This window comes from Lacerta agilis, chromosome 4 (genome assembly GCF_009819535.1).
Source record: "Lacerta agilis isolate rLacAgi1 chromosome 4, rLacAgi1.pri, whole genome shotgun sequence".
In the NCBI taxonomy this organism is placed as follows: domain Eukaryota; kingdom Metazoa; phylum Chordata; class Lepidosauria; order Squamata; family Lacertidae; genus Lacerta; species Lacerta agilis.
The window spans coordinates 45,936,909-45,961,074 of record NC_046315.1 but is presented as its reverse complement, the minus strand read 5'-3'; the positions used below and the strand labels follow the sequence as shown (position 1 = coordinate 45,961,074).

Below are 24,166 nucleotides of genomic sequence, written 5' to 3'. Positions count from 1 at the left end.
ATGCTATCAGCAAGTTGCTTTACTATATTAATGCAGTCTGAACCCATAATTTCTTACAAGTATAGGATTTTTTGCATCAGTGAGCTTCCCACTGATATCAATGGAAGAAGTAAATTTACACAGTATATGTATTCCTTTGGCTGCACAGACTTAATCCACTGAAAATAAGTGTCCACATGTACTAAAGCAGCAAACATATGGAATCAGGACCAAAAAGGCTCTTTTGAGAAGGCCATTAAGAGCTGCTTGTTTTTGTGGAAGAGAAATAGCAGAAACAGAGAGTTCTGCTTTCAGGAAGCCAGTAAGAACTTTTTACGTGGGTGATGAAGAACAGAAGTAACAACAAGCCCTGTTGTTGCTTTTTAGCAACCTTGGTTTGATCTCTTTTGTGCTGCTGACATTTTCAGTGACTTCTTATGCAGCCTTGCAAAAAAGAAGTACATGTATACAGTGTGTTATAAATTATATAAAGGTTTACACAGAAGTCCCCTGAATTTAATGGGATATATTTCCTAGTAATTATGCTTTGGATTGTAGCCATAAGTGAAGTGTGTTTATTAGCTACCTAAACTTTTTGTAAAACATTTGGCTTTATGTAAATAAGAACCCTAATGCAACTATAATTAAGTTCATCCAGTTTTGACCTTCCTCCTCACAAAACTTCAGCTGAAAGCAATATTTTATTTTATTTTCTTCGCTGTTTTTATTGTCTGACCCATGTTAGCTTTGAAACAGTGTTTTCTCTGTTTTGCATTTGATAATTTAAATAACTTCATTGAAGACAAACAGTATACAGGCAAGGATTACAACATTATACAATTAATCTGAAAGTGCCGTTTGGCTACAGCATCTGTTATATGCACCTCTTGCCTAAAGGAATTGTTGTTAGAAATGAAAAAAGAAAAGGAGATGTGTAACAAATGGTTTAATTTTCAGTTTTTCAAGAGAAGTCCTTTTTGCCCTTATCATGATCCTCATAATCTAGTGGAGCACAATATATTGCTCATATATCAAGCGAGAAGCTTCAACAATGCCATTTCTTTGTATTATGAGGACACACAAAACCATGTTGTACAACTGGGACATGAGAGGCAAAAGGAGATATCTTTAGAGAGAAACCTAACAGTTCCCCCCTCCCTACGATTGCTATACCTTTCCAAAGAGAGGGGGGACTTAGTGGCTGTCAGATTGGGTGTTTTTATTCCATTGTAAGCTCCCTGAGGATTTCAATGTGTGTGCTATTATCTTCTAATGGAACCAGAGCTAATACTCTGTATGTAAACTGTATCTTATCTGGCAGGGTAGCAGAGAGTAAGAGATATTGATTGGAAGCAACGCTTGAGGGAGTGACATTTGCAGTACAATGGATTAAGTTTAATGAGAGAGTTTACTATTTGTCAATAGAAGATTTAGGCATATCCCCATGTTGGTTGGACATTATTGTGCAAAATAAACTCAAGTAGATTAAATGATTTATTGACCATCCACAAATATCTCAAGGAAAGTTTATTTTCCCCAGTAAAAAATTATTGTCTGCATTCAGAATAAATATTCTGCATGACTTTTTAAAACCAGTCCTTGTTTTAGAGAAGAAAATATATAAATGGAAGTGTTGTTTTTTTTAATTTTAAAGGGTTGTCTTAAAACATTTAACCCCTTTCCTAATGGAGAAGAATATCAGTGATACAAGTGAAACAATGAATAAGCTATTGTTGTTACATTGGCTGAAAATAAGATAGATTTAGATTTAGATTTAGATATAGATATAGATATATAGATAGATGATAGATACATAGATAGATAGATAGATGATAGATAGATAGATATAAAAAGAAAGAAAGAAAGAAAGAAAGAAAGAAAGAAATAGATGATAGATAGATGTTAGATACATAGATTATAGATCGTTAGAGTAGATGAGTGACATAAAACATAGGGTATGTTGGCATTTGTCTAGTGCTTTTCACAATCTGATTTCAGGGCAAGGGCCCATGAAAGTAAAAGAGAATTTGTGGCTCTGCAGATGTTGTTGGACACCAACTTCCATCAGGTGTGGGAGAATGCAGTTGTAGTCCAATAGTATCTGGAGGGCCACCAGTTTCCCATCCTTAGTCTACAATATGTGTAGAGGCCACTTGAAATTGTTCCATGTTGCAGTAGTTGCCATTTGGAAAAAGCCATATGTGTGGATTGACTTAGCACAAAGAATGGAAGATATATTTTTTGCCACTAGACGTGGCAGTCATGGCCACTAGAAATGTCTACAATGGTGAATCAATTGGTGAGGATACATTTAAATGCTTAAAATTTAAAAAAGGTCATATTTAGTTTGACAGTAGGTTTTTGTTCTAAATCGTGTCCTCCCTAAAAGAGGGCATGTGTTGCGGTGAGAACTGGAGACTGACCTCTTGGTTGTGGGTGGATCTATTGGATAGCCACAACACCTGATTGGTAGGTCCCTCATTTCTGGGTTTAATCTGGCCAATGGTGTGTAGTCTAAATTGATCGAGGGGCCTATATATACCTATGCACATGACCCAGAGCTTCCTCTTTCAGCTTGTGCATCGGAACACCTGCCTACCTCTCCCTATTTTTAGGGCATTTTGCGATTGACCTTGCAATGCGGTCATGTGTTGTCTGTCATTGGGACAGGGGCACGGCAGGACTTTTCTCCACTTGGCTGATTGGCTGTTGCCATTTGGGTTTCGTCTCCCACGTAGCAAATTGTCACAACTTGTAAGGTTGTGGATAGGCTCTGGTTCAGGTGATAGGGATGGGAGAAGGCTCTCGCCATCCCTATGTGAAGGGTATTCCGTTAAAGGAATCCAGGGACTCAACTTGGTTTGGTCAACCCCCAAGAGGGGGTTGTGCCTGTGCCTGAGTCCAGGGGAGCATCTGGGGAGTGGACATAGTCTGTTCTCGGGCTTTTCACCTACCTCAGGTGTTCACCCTTGGCTGACCTATGATAGAGCTCTGGGTCAGCGCTACCTGCAAGGGTGCAGGGAGCTAGTTGAACCAGAGAAGAAGAAGAAGAAGAAGAAGAAGAAGAGTAGTTTGGATTTGATATCCCGCTTTATCACTACCCAAAGGGGTCTCAAAGCCGCTAACATTCTGCTTTCCCTTCCTCCCCCACAACAAACACTCTGTGAGGTGAGTGGGGCTGAGAGACTTGTTTGTTTGTTTGTTTGTTTGTTTGTTGACAATTTCTAGTTCCTAAGTTTTTAAGAAAGTGGGGTTTTCCAGTTGCTTTTTGTATTTTCTTACATTTTGTATTTTTGTGCTTGTAACTTTAACAAGAAGAGCAGCTGCATGTGGAGGAGCGGAGACACGAACCCGGCTCACCAGATTATGAGTCTACCACTCTTAACCACTACACCACACTGGCTCTCTAGAGCCTATGCAACCACTCACTTTTCTGTAATCTATAAATTTGTGGCCTAAATTCTGCCAAAAACCAAAACTAAAATTTGAGTCAAATGTGTGTTTATTTAGGGGGGAGGTCTCTGGGTCTGAACACGCAAATAATGTATCATTAATGCATGTATGTGTGTGTATGTACACACACACACACACACTTTCTGTGCTGTCCCCAAATCTGCTCCAAATTGTGTTTGGGTTTGGGTCAGGAGGGTGCTGTTTGTTTGTTTGTTTACAGTTTCTGGTTCCTAAGTTTTTAAGAAAGTTGGATTTTCCAGCTGCTTTTTGTATTTTCTTGCATTTTGTATTTTTGTGCTTGTAACTTTAACAAGAACAGATGTAGGGGTGCACAGGGAGAAGAGAGGAGAATTGTACCATTACACAAGAAAAAAATCATTGTGCTGACAGAACAGCTTGCTTAGTGCTACATTGAATACAACCCTACAAATTGCATCCAGCAATGAGTGTATGGAGTTGCACTCATGAAATGGGGTTCCGCCCTCCATGCACCTTCATCTGCTCCAGAGAGTTTCCCAAGGGTGCACAGTTGCTGCAGAGCAGAAGAAAGGGGACATCTGTTGTGCAAGTGGAACCACAGCACTGGAAACCATCCTGTGATTCTCTTATTCTAGATCCAAGCCATAGAACAGAGGTATGTTAATTAGGGTCACTTCCCACTTAGCTTAACCAAGTAATAAGTGCAGCCATACCTATAGTGGGGAAAAAGCATATTACAGTGAATACTTGATAAAGTTCCAGAATTTACAAAAAGTTCAAGATGACACGTGTTCCCAAAAAACCCTCCCTCTCTATTTTAGAAATATTATGAAAATTGTTTTCTAAATAATTAAGTATGCCCTTTAGCTTCATCAGCACAATTGTTCTCTAATTCTGGAATTTTAATGCATTCTTCATGCAGTAAACATTTTCCCAATCCAGCCACACAATAAATTTGGATAAGATGGTAATGAAAGTACATCAATAGGTAGCTTTAGCAAGTTTTGCTGTATTGCCAGCAGTGAGCAGCATGGCCTACTGTTATGTTTAAATTATGCAGATCATAATCATCCAGCATGACTCAACTGATAAATTATATTATTCCTTGCCACTTTAATTATATCCTTTGACATAAAAGGAACTGGCTGAACACTTTGCTAATTAATCTTATCACTTTTGACCCAACAACCCACTGCAAGGGGCCTGTATCAAATCCACTGCTATTTAAAACAGAAAATAGTATTTTTAATTCAAAGTAATATTTAAAATAATGCAAATGTGATCCATTCTAGTGTCAAATGTGAGTCTTTGAAAAAGCATTATGTAGGCAAATGACTTTGTTTTTTTTGGGGGGGAACCACTGAATCCACCAGTGAGTTAAATATTAGATTTTAATTTGATCAGCTCATTGATCATAACCATTTATGGCAGCTTATGTGCCTATTAGAACTTCTGAAATTTGCTATGATGTTGGCATAGGGTTATGACTTATAGAATATTTCTTTGTTATCAGTATGTTTGGCATATCTCATCCTAATCATACATCTTCTCACAATTGTGCAAGCTGAAGAGTGAAGAATAGTGTCAGAGCCAAAGGCTGGCACTATGGGCAGCCATATCCAGAGCCTGAAGTGAACAATAGTCAGGATGACCTAGGAATTAAAAGGCAAGACAAATGGGTACCTATAAGCACAAGCGTTGAAAAAGGGTGAGCCCCCCCCCCAGGTGTCCTGCCTAGGGGGGTGACAAAATTCCAGATTTTTGCGATTGGCATGTTTGTCATTTTGAAAATCCTCTCTCTGATTGTGCAAATAGGCCTGGCGATCAGCCTGGCACCCCACTGGCATGCAGCACTCGCATCCCCGGCAGGCGGTTTTATGCAACCGGCGATTAGATTTTCGTGATCCGGGCAGTCGGGTGTATTTGTGAGATCATCGGGCAGACTTTCACGACGACGATTGCGCCAATCCCGAAAATCCGCCCACCGGGGATGCAAGCGCCGCCTTGCCTTCCTTTTAAAAAAGCTCAAAAACTTTGGAGTACCCTCCCTAAATAAAACTCAACAACTCAACATTGCCAAAAATTGCAATGTGGGAGGTGACAAAAAAAAAAAATTCGCACCGGGTACCACCTGACCTTGCTACGCCTCCGCCTATAAGGCCACAAAAGTTGAGTGAATGAATGCATTTTCATGAGGCAATATATATTTAGCAGTTTGTGTCTGCCTTATTTCAGGAAGGAGATTGTTCTACAGACTAGGCCTCACAGCAGAAGAAGCCCTCTCCCTGGTTGCTCTCAGATGTACTCCAGCAGGGTGTGGAACAATTGGAAGGGCCTCATCCTGAGATGCTTATCATCTGACAGGTCTGTGAAGGAATTCATTCAAATAACCAGGTCTTTCCACTTGGGAGTCTTCAATCTGTCTTACAAAATAAAAAATGAACTAATGAATAGAAGTTAAACATTATGAAAAACCGAAAAATCAGCAGAGAAACCTAATTCAATTCAATTGATGTTTCATTAATATTAGTAAACTATCAAGATTTGCAACTAATGTTAAAAGGAGGAATCTGTGAAATTTGTCAGGGAGATGGAACTTAGTAGCAGGATGCCAACCTAAAGAAGGTTTTTTCTCTCTTTCTGTAACTATCAGCCTCTGGAAAGTGACCCAGGGATGGACCTCATGTGACAATCTTAATTAATGGGCAGCTTCGGAATTGACAAGGTATCCTGGTTCTATTTCAGGCTTTAAAGGTTTTTTAAAACAACAACAGCAATTTGAGTTGTGACTGGAAATAAACTGGAAGCCAGTAATGATCTTTAAAGTACTGAGGAAATATACACCTACAGCAGGGGTGGCCAACTTCCAAGAGACTGCGATCTACTCGCAGAGTTAAAGACTGGCAGTGATCTACCCCCTTTTTTGGGGTTCAGATCAAAGTCGTTGAGATTTTTGGAGGAAGGAGAAAGGCCTGTTTCTTTCGGGTTCAGGTCAAAGTTGCTGAGCTCTTTTTAGGGAGGAAAAAAGCCCCGTTTTGGGGGGATGCAGGGCAAAAGTTTTGAGCTTTTTTTAGGGGAGCCAAACTTGTTGGGCTTCTTGGGGGGGGGAGCCAGTAATATACCACAGACGTCCAGTGATCTACCGGTAGATCACAATCTACCTGTTGGACGTGCCTGACCTACAGGAAGTCCCAAATAAAAATTTGGAGCCTACTGGAATTATTGTACTCCTTATCAGAGATGTGGCTCCATAAATATCATGCATTGCAGTAGTCAAATACATTGCAGTACTGTTCTGTATTCTTCCATTCAGGATGGGTCTTTTGTGAGTATTTACAGCAGGGCCTTCTCAGATGTGGTTCTGCAAGGGTAATCCTCTCTCCATGAAAACCTACCTATGTTCAACATTGCAATATTTAGAAAAGGATGAAGACACTAGGCTTGTTCACACATTACACAGTGCTCAAGTGTAATGAAAGAGAACATTTCACTGATTGTGTACACAGGTCCAAAGTCTGCATAGTTGTTGAATGTTGCAGGCTAACAACTGTAAGAGTGCATAAGTCAGCTATTTATGAACACAGCCACACAGGTTGTATACCTGTTGACTGTGTTGTGTGAGTGTTATCTTGAAAGACTGGGATTTTCTTTAAAAACATGTCTTTTACTTTTTTGAACTCCTGTTGTATCTGGTTTCAGTAGAAGTAGATCACTGAGTGAGATGGAGCTGCTACGCCAGCTTTCTGACAGGTGGATATCCATTGCTTGCTACTGGGAAGTAGAGGGGCAAGGCATTGCGAAGCTTGGCATGGTTCAAGCACATCTGCAGGAATGCTGGATTGCCACCAGCAGTGCACTTATACCACATTCACCTAACCTTTCCCTTCCTCCCTTCATCCTGGTAGCCAAAAGTGACCCACCTGCCAGGTACCTAGTGTAGCATAGCAGATGCCTCCCACCTAGTGAGCTACTTCTCGGTTTTAGAAATTATGTTGCAATATTTATTATACAGATTAGTAGAATGAATTTCTGCTTTGTTAGCTTCTCTGGCCTTCTGGCACATGAGAGAAAGCAGGGTAAAAATGTAAGAAAAATAAATTGTCAGATTTCAAAGAAATGTTTTGTCCTTTCCCTACCCTGTTGTTCTTCTTGGCTGTATATGTATAATGATGCTGAACATAACTGAGACATCACTAAAAACAAACATGTTTCTGTGTTATTCACATTTTAAATTTTGATTTATGTCACAAAATAAATATTTGCTAGATAATGATCATCCACCTGCCAGTGGGACTTACTTTCATGTTACATTCTTGGTGTAAGTTACTTCAGTTTTGTTCTTGCAAAACCAGGAGAAAATTCAAATGTATCTTTGCATTAAGGCCCCAACAGCTGAGTTCCCTTCATTTCCTTTGAAATGCACAGCAAGTAAAATATAACAAATAGAAGAGGTGACAAGTTTCAGGCAGAGCATGGTGATGTATTCTTGGGATTGTCCTTCAGCTTTCTTTTAGATGAATGTAAACAATCTTAAGAAAGTCTACAAAGTTGTCAGAGAGCTTTCGGTGGACTTATTAAAACTTTTAATTAGCTGTTCATACACAATCCATTTTTCCGTCCCTGTTCATATCTCTTGTCCAAACACCATCATTATGGCAGAAAGGCTGACACCAGCAGTGATTCTTGCACTACATGGGGATTCCGGTCATCAAACTGCAGGTTTATCAGCCATAAAAATGATTTTTCTCCCCTAACAATAATAAGCCAGAACGAGTGAGGGGAAAAGGAACATCGTGTTCTGGAACACTGTGGAGACCAACAGCTTCTGGTGATTGCAGTATAAGGGTACAAATTTTTCCCTTACTCCAGTTGTGTCACTTTCCGCCATAAAAGTGAATTGGATCCATTTAATTTCATCTGTAAGGAAGAGCCCCTAATTCATTGTCCAGTTTCTCCATTTGCTTCTGTCACCCAGAAACAGAGATTGTAAGAACACAAAATGGTCTTTCTAGATCGGACCACAGACCTAGTCCAGCATCGTATTTCCAAGCAGGACATGAGTTCAATAATCCTTTCCCACTGCTGTTCCCCTGTGACTGGTATTTAGAGGCATGTTGCAGATAGTATATAGCCTTCATGACTAGTAGGTATTGATAGTTTTCTCCTCCATCAGTTAGTCTAATCCCATTTTAAAGGTGTCTAAATAAGTGGCTGTAACCATATGCTGCAAAAGCAAATTTCATATTTTAACTATACTATGTGTGAAGAAGGACTTTATTTTATTTTGTTTTTTCTTGAATAGCCCAAATTTCAGCTTCCTTTGGTGACTCTGTCTCCTTCTTCCCACTTAAGTGGCACTCCCAGCTGCCATACCAGCTAAATGAAGGGAGGAACGCACGCAGCAAAGACACAAACTGAAGCTCTAGTAACTCCTTTCTCACTTGCCCCTCAAAGCAACAGCAATAGCCTCTAGATAGAAGGGCCTCTGCTGGGAGGCAAATGTCAAAATCAATTGTGTGAGAGAGTTGACAGGAAGATACTATTCCAGCATCTTCAAGGCATGGATGGAGTTAGAGCCAGACAGAGAGGGCCAACCAAAGCAGCTGCTGGCTCTGGACAACCAACTACTAACTACTCTTGACTGATCTTGCCCATTGTATATGTGCTATTATATATATATGTGTGCTTTCCCATATGCAGAACAAAATGGAGGCTTGCTAAAGAGGCTGTAGTGCTCTAGAACTATTCCAGTCATGGTAGAATTAAACACAGCCTCTGTCGTGGTTCTCCCTTGGTCCTCCTGGATTCTCATTCCCTTGGCCTCAGAAATGGAGGGGAAGGGTCAGCAAGCACCACTACTCCTTGTCCTACTCAGACATGTCTCTCATCAGAGGCCTGAGATCTCAGCCTCCAGCCCAGATTTGCCATGTGTAGCATAATATTGCAAGAGTTCCCTGGGCACCCTGTAGTAACAGGGCTGCAACTCACCCTTGAATTGCTATTCCATTCCTCTCACAATGGTGAAGTAGCATCCAGATCAGCCCTCCATGGGCAGCATAGGTCCAATCCTAGGCAGATGGCAAGAAGAGGAAGAGGAAAGGTGAGTGGAACCAGGTAATGGTGATCCTTATTCCTTATCTCTTCTAATTATGAGGGTGCCTGAGCTCAGCTCTTGCTAAAAATGGCTTCAGTGCTCCATATCTAACTTTGTCTGCATCAGGCTTTGAGCTCACTGAAGAAGCCTATAGATATGACACTGCCTCCCACATTAACTGTGTGCTCATTGATTTTACATAACTACAGATTTTATATTGATAGATGAATTCAGTCATAGACGAGAATCAAACAAGAGCACTTGCAATATTTGATGATGGAATGGCCATTTGTAAATTCCACTACCTTAGGAAGCATCCCCACCCCACCCCCAGGTTTTAATGGACTATCTGGTCAAACGTGTATGATAATGAAAACATGCAGTTGCTGGCTGGAGACTTTTAGCATAATGACTGTTTTAAAACACCGTTAAGGTGTAATGGGATCCTTATATTTTCATTAGGAATCTTTAGTTTGGTGTCATGCCCGGGGAGGATAAGTTCCAAATTGCTGCTGGGGCTTTGGAGCGAGCAATAACCTAGACAGCTAAATGGAACTGCTCCTGATTTACACTATGCTAGCTGCAGAGGAGAACTGGGTGTTGGCCCATACAAGCTGGTCATGTTTAATAATGCTGATAATTACTTCAGGATTGACTATTAAGGTTATAATCGGAGGAGATACAACCTTTGCACTTGGAGAGACTCTGCAGATGACCTAAAGATTTTTTTAAAAAAGCTCAACAATTTTTGGAACATCTTCAACACGGAGTTGGCCTTCTGATTGATTAAGACTAAAGGTGGATCAGATATCTAATTAACAAAACTGGTCAGAACTGATATCCCAACATTTTTGCCTATTAACAACAACACGAAGAACAATGGTTTTGTATCAAGAAAAATACATGCAATTTGGTTTTTCATACAGTTCAATGGACTTTAAGTATTAGTTCCCCAATTTCATCTGAATGGCCAATTTACATTGATGACTGTGTTTCTCTAGATGGTTACCAGTTGTCTTTGGGAATAATTGCTATTTAGGTTTATAAAGCATTCATTAAATGTCTCCTTAAATTACATAAAGATCATAATAGGCATTTAATGGATGCTTTTTAAAGTGAACTACAAATTACTTTGGATTATAAGTAACAGTAGGTTTATAAAGCTATCATTATGTGTCTATTAAGATCATTTAACTTAAGTGTTCTATAATTAGACAAGAGCCAGGATTTTAATTGCACATTTGCAAACTGCTAGCTGGGGTTTCTAAATTGAGCCCTCATTTTGCTCACTATAGAAAGGCCTTTCTGTACAACCGTGCTCCACTAAACTGTATGAGATTGCGTGAATTAATATACTTTGATATATTACCCCCTTTCCCTGAGCATGTTTAATTTGATTATGTTGACAATAGAATATATGGACTTTTCTATCTTGTTTGAACACTATTCATGTTGCTTCTGAATGCATACCACTTGGCCTATAGAAATGAGGTTTAATCCAGTATCTGGTCCAGATAACACCTGAAAGTCATCATCTAATGACCGTTTGGCTCGGTTCCAGTTCCTATACAGATGTCCATGTAATGATAATACTGCACTAATTGGTTCTTTTATTGACAGTCTCAGCAGACAAACTAAAGACATTATCATCAAGGAGACACTAACCTATCCACTCGTCCCAAGGGATGCCCTGCACTTGTCAAGGATGCAGCATTGCTAAGCCGCATGGAGGCCATGCACATCTGTGCCCTGCTTCCCTTTTCTGTAGATTATGGGACTGAGTCACAAAGGCTCCTCACCAGTACTAAAGTTTACTGTAAGAAAAATGTTCCCAGATATCTACAGATATAGACTCTGTATATCTTCACTAAAGACCTGTCTCCTGGAGAATGTTAAAAACCATTCCACTTAAAGTTGAGTCAGCGTGTAAACCACCTTGCGCCATTTTTTTATGGTTGATCTTCAGAAAGTGCTGTTAGACATATTTTGTAATTGTTTTGTGCTCCAAATGAGCAGTGCACTCTGCAAATATTCTGCTATGGCAAGATCTTACATTACTTTTGCACACTAAAGAAGAGGCCAGGTTTACATCTGCTCCACACTCTGGAGGTGGCTAACCCGTTTGTAGCACCAAAAAATGTAGTTTTTTTCTTAATCTGGAATTGTCCGTGCTTGTCCTCAACATGCTACTTTCAAACAAGAATGATTCTCATCATGCTATATACAAGAGTAGGTATGGTTACTTGATGTGTGTTTGAAAGCCCTCCCCTTGATTAGGATATCCACACCTTCACATTTCCCAGGCTAATGAAGAGGAAATGCTGGTTGCAATCTTGGTATAAGCCCACCAACGATATCATTGGGCAGGTGTGGATATATTGTCACCTGGGACCACCTACTTCTGTTTTCTAATGGACGCACTGCAGGGTAATGAAGAATGAGCTTTTATTTTTGGAATGAAGCTAGCTTCTCAGGACGTTCTTTTCAGGGGCAAAAGTATATATATATACAATAGAGTTAAACTGTGTGTGGACTACACAAATAAAGCTAATACATAGTCTGCACTGATTCAAAAGCAAAATGCCATAGCCATACAGCCTTTGTCTTTGTGCTAGGAAACTAGGGTGGGAGCAAACAATGACAACCAAGACCCAATGAGTCTACAATGCTCATTCAGTGAATGTCTCATGGCTTTGCCTGCCCCCCTTGCTTTCCACCTATTAGTCCCTTTTGCTTGCACTGATGCCAGAATTGTCTTTAGTCACACACACACATCCCTCTCTACCAGGTAACCAAGGAGCATGGTAAGAGTCCAGGGACACGTTCCAGTTACACAAAAATACTCAAGGAGAGTATAGAGTTACTGAGGGATGTGACTTGGGAAGGTTACGGCCTGAAGAGAACTCTGAAGGACAGATAAGAGAGGCTTAGAGGGCTGCAGTTAAACCCAGGGCCTAAGACTGCCCATACCTGGACTATCACAAAGGCAACACTAGATTAATCTCCAGTTGTACCTGGATACAATAGAACTTTATGACAAGGCTGGAATTTCTCTTTGATGGAGAAATGATGAATAATTTACTGAGGAAATTATATCGCTGGCAATTTATTGGTTAACAATGTTGTCTTTCTTTTACCTTTCATTATCAGAACACTGTAAAATACTTTGGTTGTGTAAGCACTTGCATAGCCCATATTTCCATTCTATATTCAGTATTATTCGCAAGGTTCTTCTAGAGACTGATCAGGTTGTATTACTACCACGCATCTTATCAAATCTCTGACATTATTTTCTTTCTTGTTCAAAAAAGAAGAATGCTTAACACATCACTTGCACTCAGGGGCAGCCCACCTATGAGACAAAGGGAGACAACTGCCTCAAGTGGCAGGATTCACTGGCACAGCAGATCCTGATGTACATATTTGTTTAGGTCCGGCCACCCACGAGGCAAGGGAGACAACTACCGCAAGCAGAAGGTTTTACTGGGGCAGCAGATCCTGATGTCGAGTTTCCCCCACACCCTCTTGTTCCTGATGTACCGGTAGATCTTCCTTCACCTCCTCTTCACTGTTGAGGAGGGGGGAGCCAATTTTGGGTCCGCCTCTGGTTCCAAAATGTCTTGGGCTGGCTCTACTTACTCCGAGTAGCATTGCACTACAGCAGTGGTGTGTATTATTTAAGGCCAGTTATATTTTTTGTAAGCATTCATGGTTTTATTGCCACCTTCAGGACAATTGTCAAAAATGCCGGCTTGGAAGTAACAACTTGTTACTGCCCTAATAAAATGGGTATCTCAAGGAGGCTTCACTTTATTACTGCAAGTCATCAATCACAGCAGGTTTCTATAGAACAAAACAAAATGAAATCCAACAACCTTTGCTCACAAAAGTTTTTTTTTAAAAAAAACAAAACAAAAAAAAACCCAGGGAGGATTCATATACACAAGGTTATAGATGTCATTATGAGGAATGGGACGCGTCCTTCTTGCCTGCTCACCCACCCAAAATTGGGATATTTGAATCAAATACTTACAAATGCAAAGCAACTCATTTTATCACCATAATCAGTGCTTTTTTTCTTTAAAAATGTTTATAGGTACTCTCATTTTCCTACTCATATTGAAATACTGCCCCTCAATGAGGCCAAACTTAGATTCACAAAATGTTTAGGGGTATGCATCCCCCTGCGTCCCCCCAGAAAAAATCACTGACCATAATCATCATTATTTATTTGATTTCTTACCCAACATTCACCATGAGGTCACAGAGTTATTACATTTCTCTCTTCCATTTATCATGAGATCACAGAATGGGTTGCATCAATTCAAAAATACAATGTGCAAAACAGTTAAATTTCAGACACCTTTCCTGTGCAGTCAAGATATATCCCCTGCTAGGGGAGGAGCTTTCTGGAAGCAGATCCACACATGTTTTCTTGAAATACTCTTGAAAATGCTCTGGAATGTCATATGGCTAGATTTACTTAGGTCACATGCCAGTGGTGGGAAGAGCGAGTGGAGTGGAGAGGTCACATGCCAGTGGTGGGCAGTGGGTGGAACAATGAACACAAATACTACAATTGCAGTAAGCTAGTTTCTATACACAGCCCACAGCCACACAGCCCTACCTATCCCATCAGGGCCGTCTTAAGTAAATCTGGTGCCCTGCTGCGAAGATCCCTCCGGCACTCCTCGCGCTCCCCCGGGCAGGGCCTGGCACAGCGGGCAGCCGGAGGGCACGGTGCGGCAGACGGGGACGCCGAATTCGTGCTCCGCCAAGCAGCCGGAGGGCGTGGAGGGGCGAGAGCGGCAGTGCCAACGGGGCTGGAGGGCGCAGGCGCCCTCCTCAGGCCGTGGCACTGTGGCGCCTTGCACCAGTAGCCTCAATGGCTAAGACGTCCCTGTCCCTCATAAAAGTCCAAAAGGTGTCATGGACTTTGAAGACACTTGAACTCAGAATGCAAGGGAGAAATGTGCTAAGAGGAAGGTACGCTTGGCAAATCCACACCGTGATCAACTCCTACCTGGGAACCAATGTCCCCACTGTGAAAAGACGTGTGGGTCTAGAATTGGCCTCCACAGTCACTTATGGACTCATTGTTAAAACCATGTTTATGGAAGACAATCTTACTCAGCTACGAAGAAGAAGAGGAGGAGGAGGAGGAGTTTGGATTTGATATCCCGCTTTATCACTACCCGAAGGAGTCTCAAAGCGGCTAACATTCTCCTTTCCCTTCCTCCCCCACAACAAACACTCTGTGAGGTGAGTGGGGCTGAGAGACTTCAGAGAAGTGTGACTAGCCCAAGGTCACCCAGCAGCTGCATGTGGAGGAGCCGAGACACGAACCCAGTTCACTAGATTATGAATCTTCCACTGTTAACCACTACACCACACTGGCTCTCAAGAAGACATCCCCCATCCAGACCATGAAGAGACATTCTCAGATTTCAAGGACACATTCCTGGTAGGCAGAACCATTTTGGTTGCAAAGCAAGGCCAGTGAGGGGTGACACATGGAGAGACTTCCAATGGCCCAAGAGAGAAGTGGCTGCCAGGACTGAAGTTCCTGGGCTGACAGAGGAAGAGGAGTGCAGGGGGAGCACCCAGTGGGGTGACATTGCGGCTGCACCCCCACCCACGCTGGGAGCCATGCCCCCAGGACACATGCCAGCCCCGTCCCCACCTGCTCTCCACCCCCCAGTGTTGGAGCATGAATCTCTGCCACTGGGTTCCTGAGGTTCCCATGAGGTATATAGGATTGCATTCTAAGCAACGTAATAGTCTAATAGAGTATTGTTAATACACATTGCTTACGCTCTCATTATTAGGTTAGGAACAAATCCAGAGTGAATGCTTACCACACATCCATTCCCACCAGGATTTCTTTAAAATAAATAAATATATATATAATCCTGATTCCAACAACAAAAGCTTCTTGTTGGCTAAACTTAGCGGTGTAGTTGATTTGTTCTACTGAGAACATGTTATTTCAGTTGCTAAGATGTTTTGTATTATCACAGTCTCTTAGAAACAAGGTCTCTTCCGGAATCTTTGGGCGGGGAAATGCTTTCTTTTCCTCCTTCAACAAACACCCACACATAATGCACACCTATGAGCATGGAAAGGAAATAAATGTGTAAGGCACTAGAAAGTTGTGTTAAGGAGTTTATAGTATCTGAAATCTCTTCTTGTTTCTGTGTTACTGAGACAGAACTGCTCATATATAATTCAAGAGCTCAAGCTTTTTCTTGAAGGCTGATACAGTGTGAAAATAAATGGTCTTTCAATCCAATTCGCCACTGTTTTAGTTTAGATGTAGGACATTTTAGCAGCTCACTGGAGCTGTTGTTGCTTATCAATTTATTAATCACCTTCTATACAATCATCACAGGGTGGTTTAGAATAAAAACAGCAAAAACAGATAATGATACAAATAAAAGTTCAACTACCCCCCTCCCCACAAAACCCAAACCAAATAGACACTCATGCCAAAAACCCATTTATCCAGCTGGGAAAGCTCGTGAGAACAAGAATGCTATCAGTTGTTTCCATAAAGATAGTGGGTGACTGTTGTATCCCAACAGGATACAGGAGTGGTCACACTAAAAGCCCTGTTCTGGGTTGGTGTAGGGTTGAATTCTGAGATCTCTGGAACTTGCAGGAGGAACTCTCCTGCAGACCACAGTTACCTATGGGATATATTAGGGATAAGAAAGTCTCTCAGGTAACCTGATACTGAGCCCTATAGGGCCTTACAGTATATGTTACAACAAACACCTTGATCTTGGCTCCATAGCAGACTGACAGCCAGAGCAAATCCCACAAACAGCATATTACAGTGGTGTAGCATGGGTTGCCAGTGCCCAGAGATATGGGTGGGAGTGGGAGGGAGGGAAATAGACAGAGTATGCATGTGCATTCAGCTGCCTAAGGCATCCGCATCACGCAAAAGATTACAGTCACATAGATAAGAAAAGAAGAGTTATTCCATTGCCTGGAGAGGTCACGTCCTAGTTCACATAGAGAAGCCATTTTCAACTGAGCTCAGTGATATAAGTGTGTAGCCATATTGAGGCAGTACCATCCCTGTGCCCCCACTCATGCTACGCCACTGAGGCATTATATGCTGCTGGTAGTTTGGCCCCACAAGCAGCTTAGCCACTGTGTTCTGTACTAGTTGCAGCCTCTAGACCAGGGGTAGGCAACCTAAGGCCCAGGGGCTGGATGTGGCCCATTCGCCTTCCCAATCCGGCTTGCGGACGGTCCAGGAATCAGCGTGTTTTTACATGCATTTATTTAAAATGCATCTCTGGGTTATTTGTGGGGCATAGGAATTTGTTCATTTCCCCCCTAAACTATAGTCTGGCCCACCACATAGTCTGAGGGACGGTGGACTGGCCCACAGCTGAAAAAGGTTGCTGACCCCTGCTCTAGACCAACTTCAAGAGTAGCCCCACACAGTGTGTATAACAGTATTCTAACCATGAGGTTAATGCATAATGCATGGACAACTGTGATCAAGCTGTCCTGTTCCAGTTCACTAAGCTAAGCTGATAATAGTTGCTTCCCACTCTCTGAGGTCACCCGAGCCTCCAGTGACAGAGCACTGCCAAACTATATACTTGGTTCTTCAGGGAAAGCGTGACTCAGCCCAGGGCAGGCAACGTACTGACATCCCACACCTCAGACATACTTACAGGGGTGCCAGGATTCAATCCAGGGCCATATTAAGACTTTTAGAGGCCCTAAGCACTTAAAAGATTTAAAATATAAACAATAATAAACCGTAAAATAAAATCTTACATAACACATCTGCCTCTATACTTAGTACAGATAAGAAATCCTGCCTACCTTGTTGCACGGTTGCTCTTTTGGGATTTTTAATATACTTCAACTGAGAAAATGACCAATAACGTTAAAAATCTGGCAAAGGAAAATTTCTGTGGTGTCCCCCTTTCCTTGATGCCCTAAGCATGGACTTATTTTGCTTAATGATTAATCTAACCCAGATTCCAATTAAGATCAGTAGCTCTCATTGAGTTATGTATTGAGCTTGGTTAGCTTCAAGGATGTAACCCAAATTACATTATTTTTCTGGAACTATTAGAAACCTATAGCTGCTGGACCATATTTGTTCACATTGGTCTACCTGACCACTGAAATCATATGAGATTCTCCTCCAGGTTAGGAAGTAGCAGCTAGTTAAATCATTCAGCCTAATTTCTTGACTTACCCATTATTTAAAAAAAAAAAATGTTCACACACAAACATGCACACACACGAGTGCTCCTATTCCCCCCCCCATTTAAAGGCATACCTTACAATCTGTCACTCATTATATTATCACTTAATTTTTTAGAAGCAATCCTAAATGCACAGGCTTTAAACAGTATTTTCTTTTATTGTTATTCTTACCATTACATCTGGAAGTATTTTCATCACAGAGGAAATCAAAATGCTCCTCATGTGAGAGAGACAGAGAAGAATCGACAATGGAAGGTATTATGAAACAGCGAGAGAACAATCTTATGACGCTTGCTAGTCTTCCATTCTGATTTGCAACAAGATATGGATATGTTGCTGCTGCGGGCTATTTATAGGGATTTGTCAGCAGGTGCTCTCTCATTATCTCACACTCTGCTTGTTCAGACTGCAGTGCTTTAGCATTTTCTTTGGGATGTAAATGCCTGGAATTGCTTGAAAATGTGCCACTGATTCTTCCCCTCTCCACCTTCAGTCAAATTCTTCATGAAGGGTTTCTTCCAGTAGAAGCGGGGAAAGAGAAGACATGTCCTTGACTACATTTCTATAAAAGCAAACCTCTCTGGGCTCAATAAGAGAGTCATTTTTTTTTTACCATTTCAAGAAATAATGTTGAGAAATATGTTTCATTTCCAGCCATAATGAAACATATTCTTAAATTCATTTTCTTACATTGAAATCCCATTATGGAACCCATGTGGTTTCCAGGTGTTCATCCATCCAGGCACGGCTTGAACCCACTTAGCTTCTGCAAGCTAAATGTGCTTTCAAACCTTGGGAGACTGAGCACACAGGGAATACACACACACACACACACACACAGAGAGAGAGAGAGAGAGAGAGAGAGAGAGAGAGAGAGAGAGAGAGAAGCCTAAGTTATTCATGTACCTGTACATTAATTTCAGTGGGTCTACTATGGGGGGAAATAGCATTGGAGATAGCCCATCATGTCTGGCTCCATTACAATTTTTTTTGGGGGGGGGGGGGGCAAGGTAAGATATGCCAAAAGATTTGAGCTAGTATGGCACAATTGAGCTATGAATCAGGAGCACAGGAAGCAGGAGACAATGGAGGAGTGTGCCTTTGTGGGTGAGGTCAAGTTGTTGGATGGTTACAGCGCCTGCTGTGGCTGCAGACACATGTAGAGACAAGTTTTGTTACAGCTGAGGCAGATGAAGGCATCCTGTTGCACCATGGTGTTTCTTCTCTCTGCGCTCCTCCTATAGGTCATTTCTGCCCTTGTCACTGCTATGGATACACAACTTGACTGCCTGTCTACAGGTACTGCAGTCATTTGCAAAGGATTCCAAAATGGTAGGGTTGGTGTTGCCACCCTTCATGTCACATTTGCAGACATCATGTTGGCTGTTGACCTCTGATCTGTAAAGCCACATCGTGACTCAGGATAGACCCTGTCAGCAAGTGGCTGTAATCTGTTGAGAACTACACAGGTGAAGGCTTTCCCCATGGTACTCAGCAGGGAGATTCCAGCTGTTGCAGTCTTGGTGACCACCTTTGTTCTTGTGGGTCACAATGCTAGAGTCACACAGCACAGGTCCTTGTTTCCAACACAGCAAGTGGAGGCTGTGGAGGTGTCATGAGGGAAGAATGTAAGCCAGATTTCAGCACTTCTGTTTGGATTCCATCCTATTCTGGGGCTTTACCACATTCCTGAGAGTTGATTGCGTTCTTCAGCTCGTCAAGAGAAGAGGGACATCCAGATCTTCCGAGACACAGTCTGGATGCTGTTGATTGTTGTGTAGAGACCATGTTTTCCTGTAAGTGCAGTTCTGGATAGCAACTTATCCTGCCAAAGATTCCCAGAAATTCCAGGATGATATAACAACCTCAAGGGTTTTGGTTACCTATATGAGGATCAAACAGGTTTGAAATCTGGTGCCTTGGAATGCATTTTTGCCAGAAATGATTGCATCTCCTTATTGATATTTCCCCCCTTCCCTTTCAATATGTAGTTAAGGCAGCTTTTACAATGCCATTTTCCTCTGGTGGAGAAAGCCCTGATGATTTATGATGTTCTCTAGGGTAATTTTCATTAGAAGTGTCATTAGTATACTTCAAACTTTCCAGATTGTTACACATTCTTTATGGAAAAAATAGCAAGACAAAAGGCATAAAAATTACATTTTATCTTATTTTATTTGCCCATAATCTCTAATGATTTGATGCTTTTCAGAATAGAATGTAACAAAACCAGTAATGTGTAAAATTGCTAGCAAAACTATATCTCTGGGTCTCCTCCCCTTTCCCCCCTTTCCCCCTCTTGTATGGTTACAACCCATATTTTTGAAGTGCTATTGCAGTAAAATTATACCTTGCTATTTTATGAAATATTCTGGGGATAATCTGCTCAAATTATCCATTTTTCCTTCTAGCATAGTCTTCTACCCACTCTCAGAAATGTGATAGGATGCATTAGGTATTCAATATTAGGTCTAGAATGATGTACTGTTAGGTTAGCTTTGTGTCCTAGAATTAGTGCATAGATACTCTTGATACAGCAACCCACGAAATCCAGCCCAAAAAATGTAATTGAACTAGACATGTCAGTTTTTCATGCACCCACTCATAGGTCTGTTCCATCCTATTTTGTGAATTTACACTGTATGCATTTTGTAAACATTTTATATGTATTCTTCCAATATTGGTATTGGTGTACAAAGTCCCATATAGCCTGGGACCTAAAATTGTTTTTCATATGTGTTTTCATATGTTATTATATTGTAAACAGCTTCAGGATGCATCATTGAAAGTGATACATAAATACAGTACAGTTTGTTTGTTTGTTTGTTTGTTTGTTTGTTTGATTTATCACCTTAGTGTTCACCATAAGGACCCAGGGAAGGTCACAGAAATTTCAAAATGCACAATTGAAAGCAGTCTACAACAAATTGAAGTCACAGTAAAATAGGGTCAATCCTAAAAAATATATCACGTGTCAAAGGCCAGCATATGAGAGAAACAGTGGCTGCATTCAGGTAGCAGTTTATTCCATTTTCACACTGTTTCCCTAACTCTAAATTTTCACATTATATTTGAGCTTCTGCACAAAGCGAAATAAAGGAATACTGTATAGGAATATAGCACAAGTTTAGCACTCATTTCCAAATTATTTGCAAACAGATTTTTTTTCTGGGATCAAAAGACAAGGAAATGTACACTAATGTAGCACTAAATTCCACTATAGTTCCAGGAATGGCTTTGTGCCATGCGGAAGCTCAGATAAAATGCAGAAGTTAATAGTTAGAGAAAAGTGGTGAAAACAAAATAATCTGTCCTGTGAATGCAGCCTCTGTAATGAAGATGCCCAGCACACCTCAGTGGGCTGAGTATTCCACAACTTTGGGCCTGCATCTTTGTACGCATTTTTGAAGCAAAATCGCGTTGCAAAATTTGGAAAAGGGTATACTCAAATTGAAAGCATATTAATCTGGGACTTAGATCGGTCCATTTTAAACTGCAGACAGAACTAATTTCTCTTCTGTCCAAGCAACTGGCAAAAGCAATAGTATCTGAATGACTGTTGGCAGTGTTTCAGTGTAACATTTGATATCTATGAGTTAAGGCTGATAAACTCCAGCTTGCTCAATGGAGATTAAAAGTGGAGTCCATTGTAGTTCTTTTTTTACAAACTGCTTCTGCTTGATTCTCAATTTATGGCAACTGCAAAAGTCAACACACTTTTGGAAGGAAAACGTTTGTCTTAATACCTCCTGAGCCTTTAACATATGGTTTGTTTAAATTTCCTTTCCCATGTGAAGTTGAAAGCCCCCTTTACACTTTCTGAGCACTCAATATAGGCTTCTTACAAATAAATTGCAACATTCAAAAATATCTTCAAACCCATATGTTGTTCTAGCTGTTTCACAGCTTCATTAAAAGGATGTGGATATACCAAATCTGAAAGAAATTGTTTAATATTCATAGAGCTCTCCTCACATTAAATACTTCATTTACTACTTTCTACGGTCAACTATAATTTTTGTTGTTACAAGGTTAAAAATCCAGTATCCAAAGCAGTGATAAACAAGCTGGCATGGGATCATTTTTCCCTCTAGAAAGATATTTTTTGCAGTCTACCTCTGGATGTTTAGACAACAGATGGTATCTAATCAGTTAAAGTCTAATTGCAATCAAGAATGAGTGATGATCAAGTTTAAAATAAAATTATCTTCACAGAAGTATTTTGATGTCTTGTTTGGCTGGGAATGGTATTTCTGGCTTGTTAAAGTCCTAAGATTAATCAATGAAGTAGAAGATGCTCATTGCTAAAATACGACCCATGATTGCATGGAAATTCCATCAGCTGAAACTGTGGGGAAAGGAAGTTTTGCATATGTACTGTAAAAATATTGTGGTATATTTAGTAAAATAGGACCACAAAATTGCATACCAAATTGTTCTGGGACACCCTCCACACAATACCTAAGGGGAAAGAATGCCAAATTCAGCTGTAGAATAGGCAAAGTAGAATTAAGACACAAATTAGCCAAGAAAACCATACTTTCCAGACTCCTTAAGATTACAGTTCAAGCAATTTTTGTAAAAAAACAAAAAACAAAAAAACCCACTAAAATTTAAAACAAAAATTTGTACATTTTAGACAGAGATACCCAACCACAAAGCCAGACACACATACACAATCACTTCGTATCAATAAAGGGGCAGGGAGACAGAGGGGTGAAGCCCTGTCTGAGGTTGATAACAGTTATAATTTTTACATAGAAAGAAGAAAACAAAAGCTTTATCTAACTATATTCTACTCAGAGTAGAGCCATTAAGATTAACAAATATAAATAGGTTCTGTTCATTAAGATGAATAGGTCTATTCTATGTATGACACACATTTGATAAACATTTCTCTTTTCTATTTAATCTTGAATATATCCAAAGAAGAAGTTTGCATTGTGTTGTGAACATACTATAAAACTGATTTCCCAACACAAGGGGACCTACATTAGACTACTTTAGTGAATTTTATCTTGTAACAATAGAAGACATAGAAATTAAAAGCAGAGAAATTAAAAAGAAGACATAGAAATTAAAAGCAGAAAATTCTTCTTAATGAATGAAGCGCATATATTTTTCAGGAGAATAGGGAACATCAGCAAGATGCAGTTTCAGTGAAGCTGAACTGAAGAGTGTGGAGCAAAGGATCTCTTGTCACCAGCTGACTATTTGTTTTCCTGTATTTAACCTTCTAAGATCGCAAGTGAGACATGCATGTTTTGTGTATTCAGTTTTAAAAGAAAGAAACACCAGTCTGTTCTAATTATACATAGAAAGGGATAGGGGGAAGGGAAATGCAGTTATGTAGCATGATCTAAATGAAAATGGACTCTGCTTTTACTTGGGGTATCTGTTACCATAATCACAATATTACTGTCGTGCACTGGCAGAAATCCATGCATTCTTTATTGTAAGAGATATCATGTAATGATAACATATGTATCATTGGTATTTCACATCTGTTTTATTATTTGAAAATGCATAACTTATATCCCATTTTCTCCATACAGCTAGAGATGTTGAAGGGAACAAATGTCAACACAGAAGTAGAATTTAAAAAGAAGTAAACTGCTTTTGAAACCCTTTTGATGCTCTCCTTCTCTGTCACGTATTTCCCTACCTAAGCTACTGGTCAATTTCCTTTGTCATAACTTGACATAATTTGTGATGCAAGAAGTACTTTTATGCATGATCTTAGAGAGAACTGTTGCTTCTTAAGCAAAGAGAGGGACAGAACTGCAATTTGTCTTAAAGAGACTTGTTAGATTGTGATTCAATTGCATTAATTCTTCTTCTCTAAAGCTTCAAGTTCTTCATTCCTTTTCCCAAGAACAGAGTCTCATAATGCCACACCTAATGAACTACAAGTTACTAAAAGACCACCCACCATACCTATATTTGTCTGCAACCAACACATTGTCCATGCAGTTTAGCATTTTACTTGTAGAGTATACCCTTGTGCAAGCATGTTGATGTGTATCTTCCAAAGGGATCACAGTAAAATGTCACTGCAGACTTTTACCCTGCAGTTGCTTTAGGGTAATTTATGTGATTTATCTTGCACAACTTAGCAATAATCATTAAAGTTCATTAGATTGGAGGGAGAACCACTGTCACATTGACATCTGGATGCATGAGCTAATTTCACTGGTGATGCCTGGAGTTTTAATTATGCAAGCATCTCCCCCCGCCCTTACATTGCACACTTCTAATGAAATGCTCAGTAGAGCTTGAAAACTCAACAACTTTACATTACACATTTTTCATAGTAACAACCACCAGGCTATGTAAAGATGCAAGATAGAGATATAAATAGATTTACGTAGATCTTGCAGATTGCTAAATGACTTGAAAGGGGCCACAGAGCAGCAC

At 40.4% G+C, this 24,166-nt stretch overlaps 1 long non-coding RNA gene across 1 annotated transcript; it reads left to right on the top strand.

Annotated features, from left to right (window-relative positions):
* The first annotated feature begins 5,649 nt into the window (after positions 1 to 5,649).
* Positions 5,650 to 11,436, top strand: LOC117045630. The gene is made up of 2 exons (XR_004426448.1): positions 5,650 to 5,775; positions 11,126 to 11,436. It is a non-coding gene; the product is annotated as an uncharacterized LOC117045630 (long non-coding RNA).
* Positions 11,437 to 24,166: the final 12,730 nt, after the last annotated feature.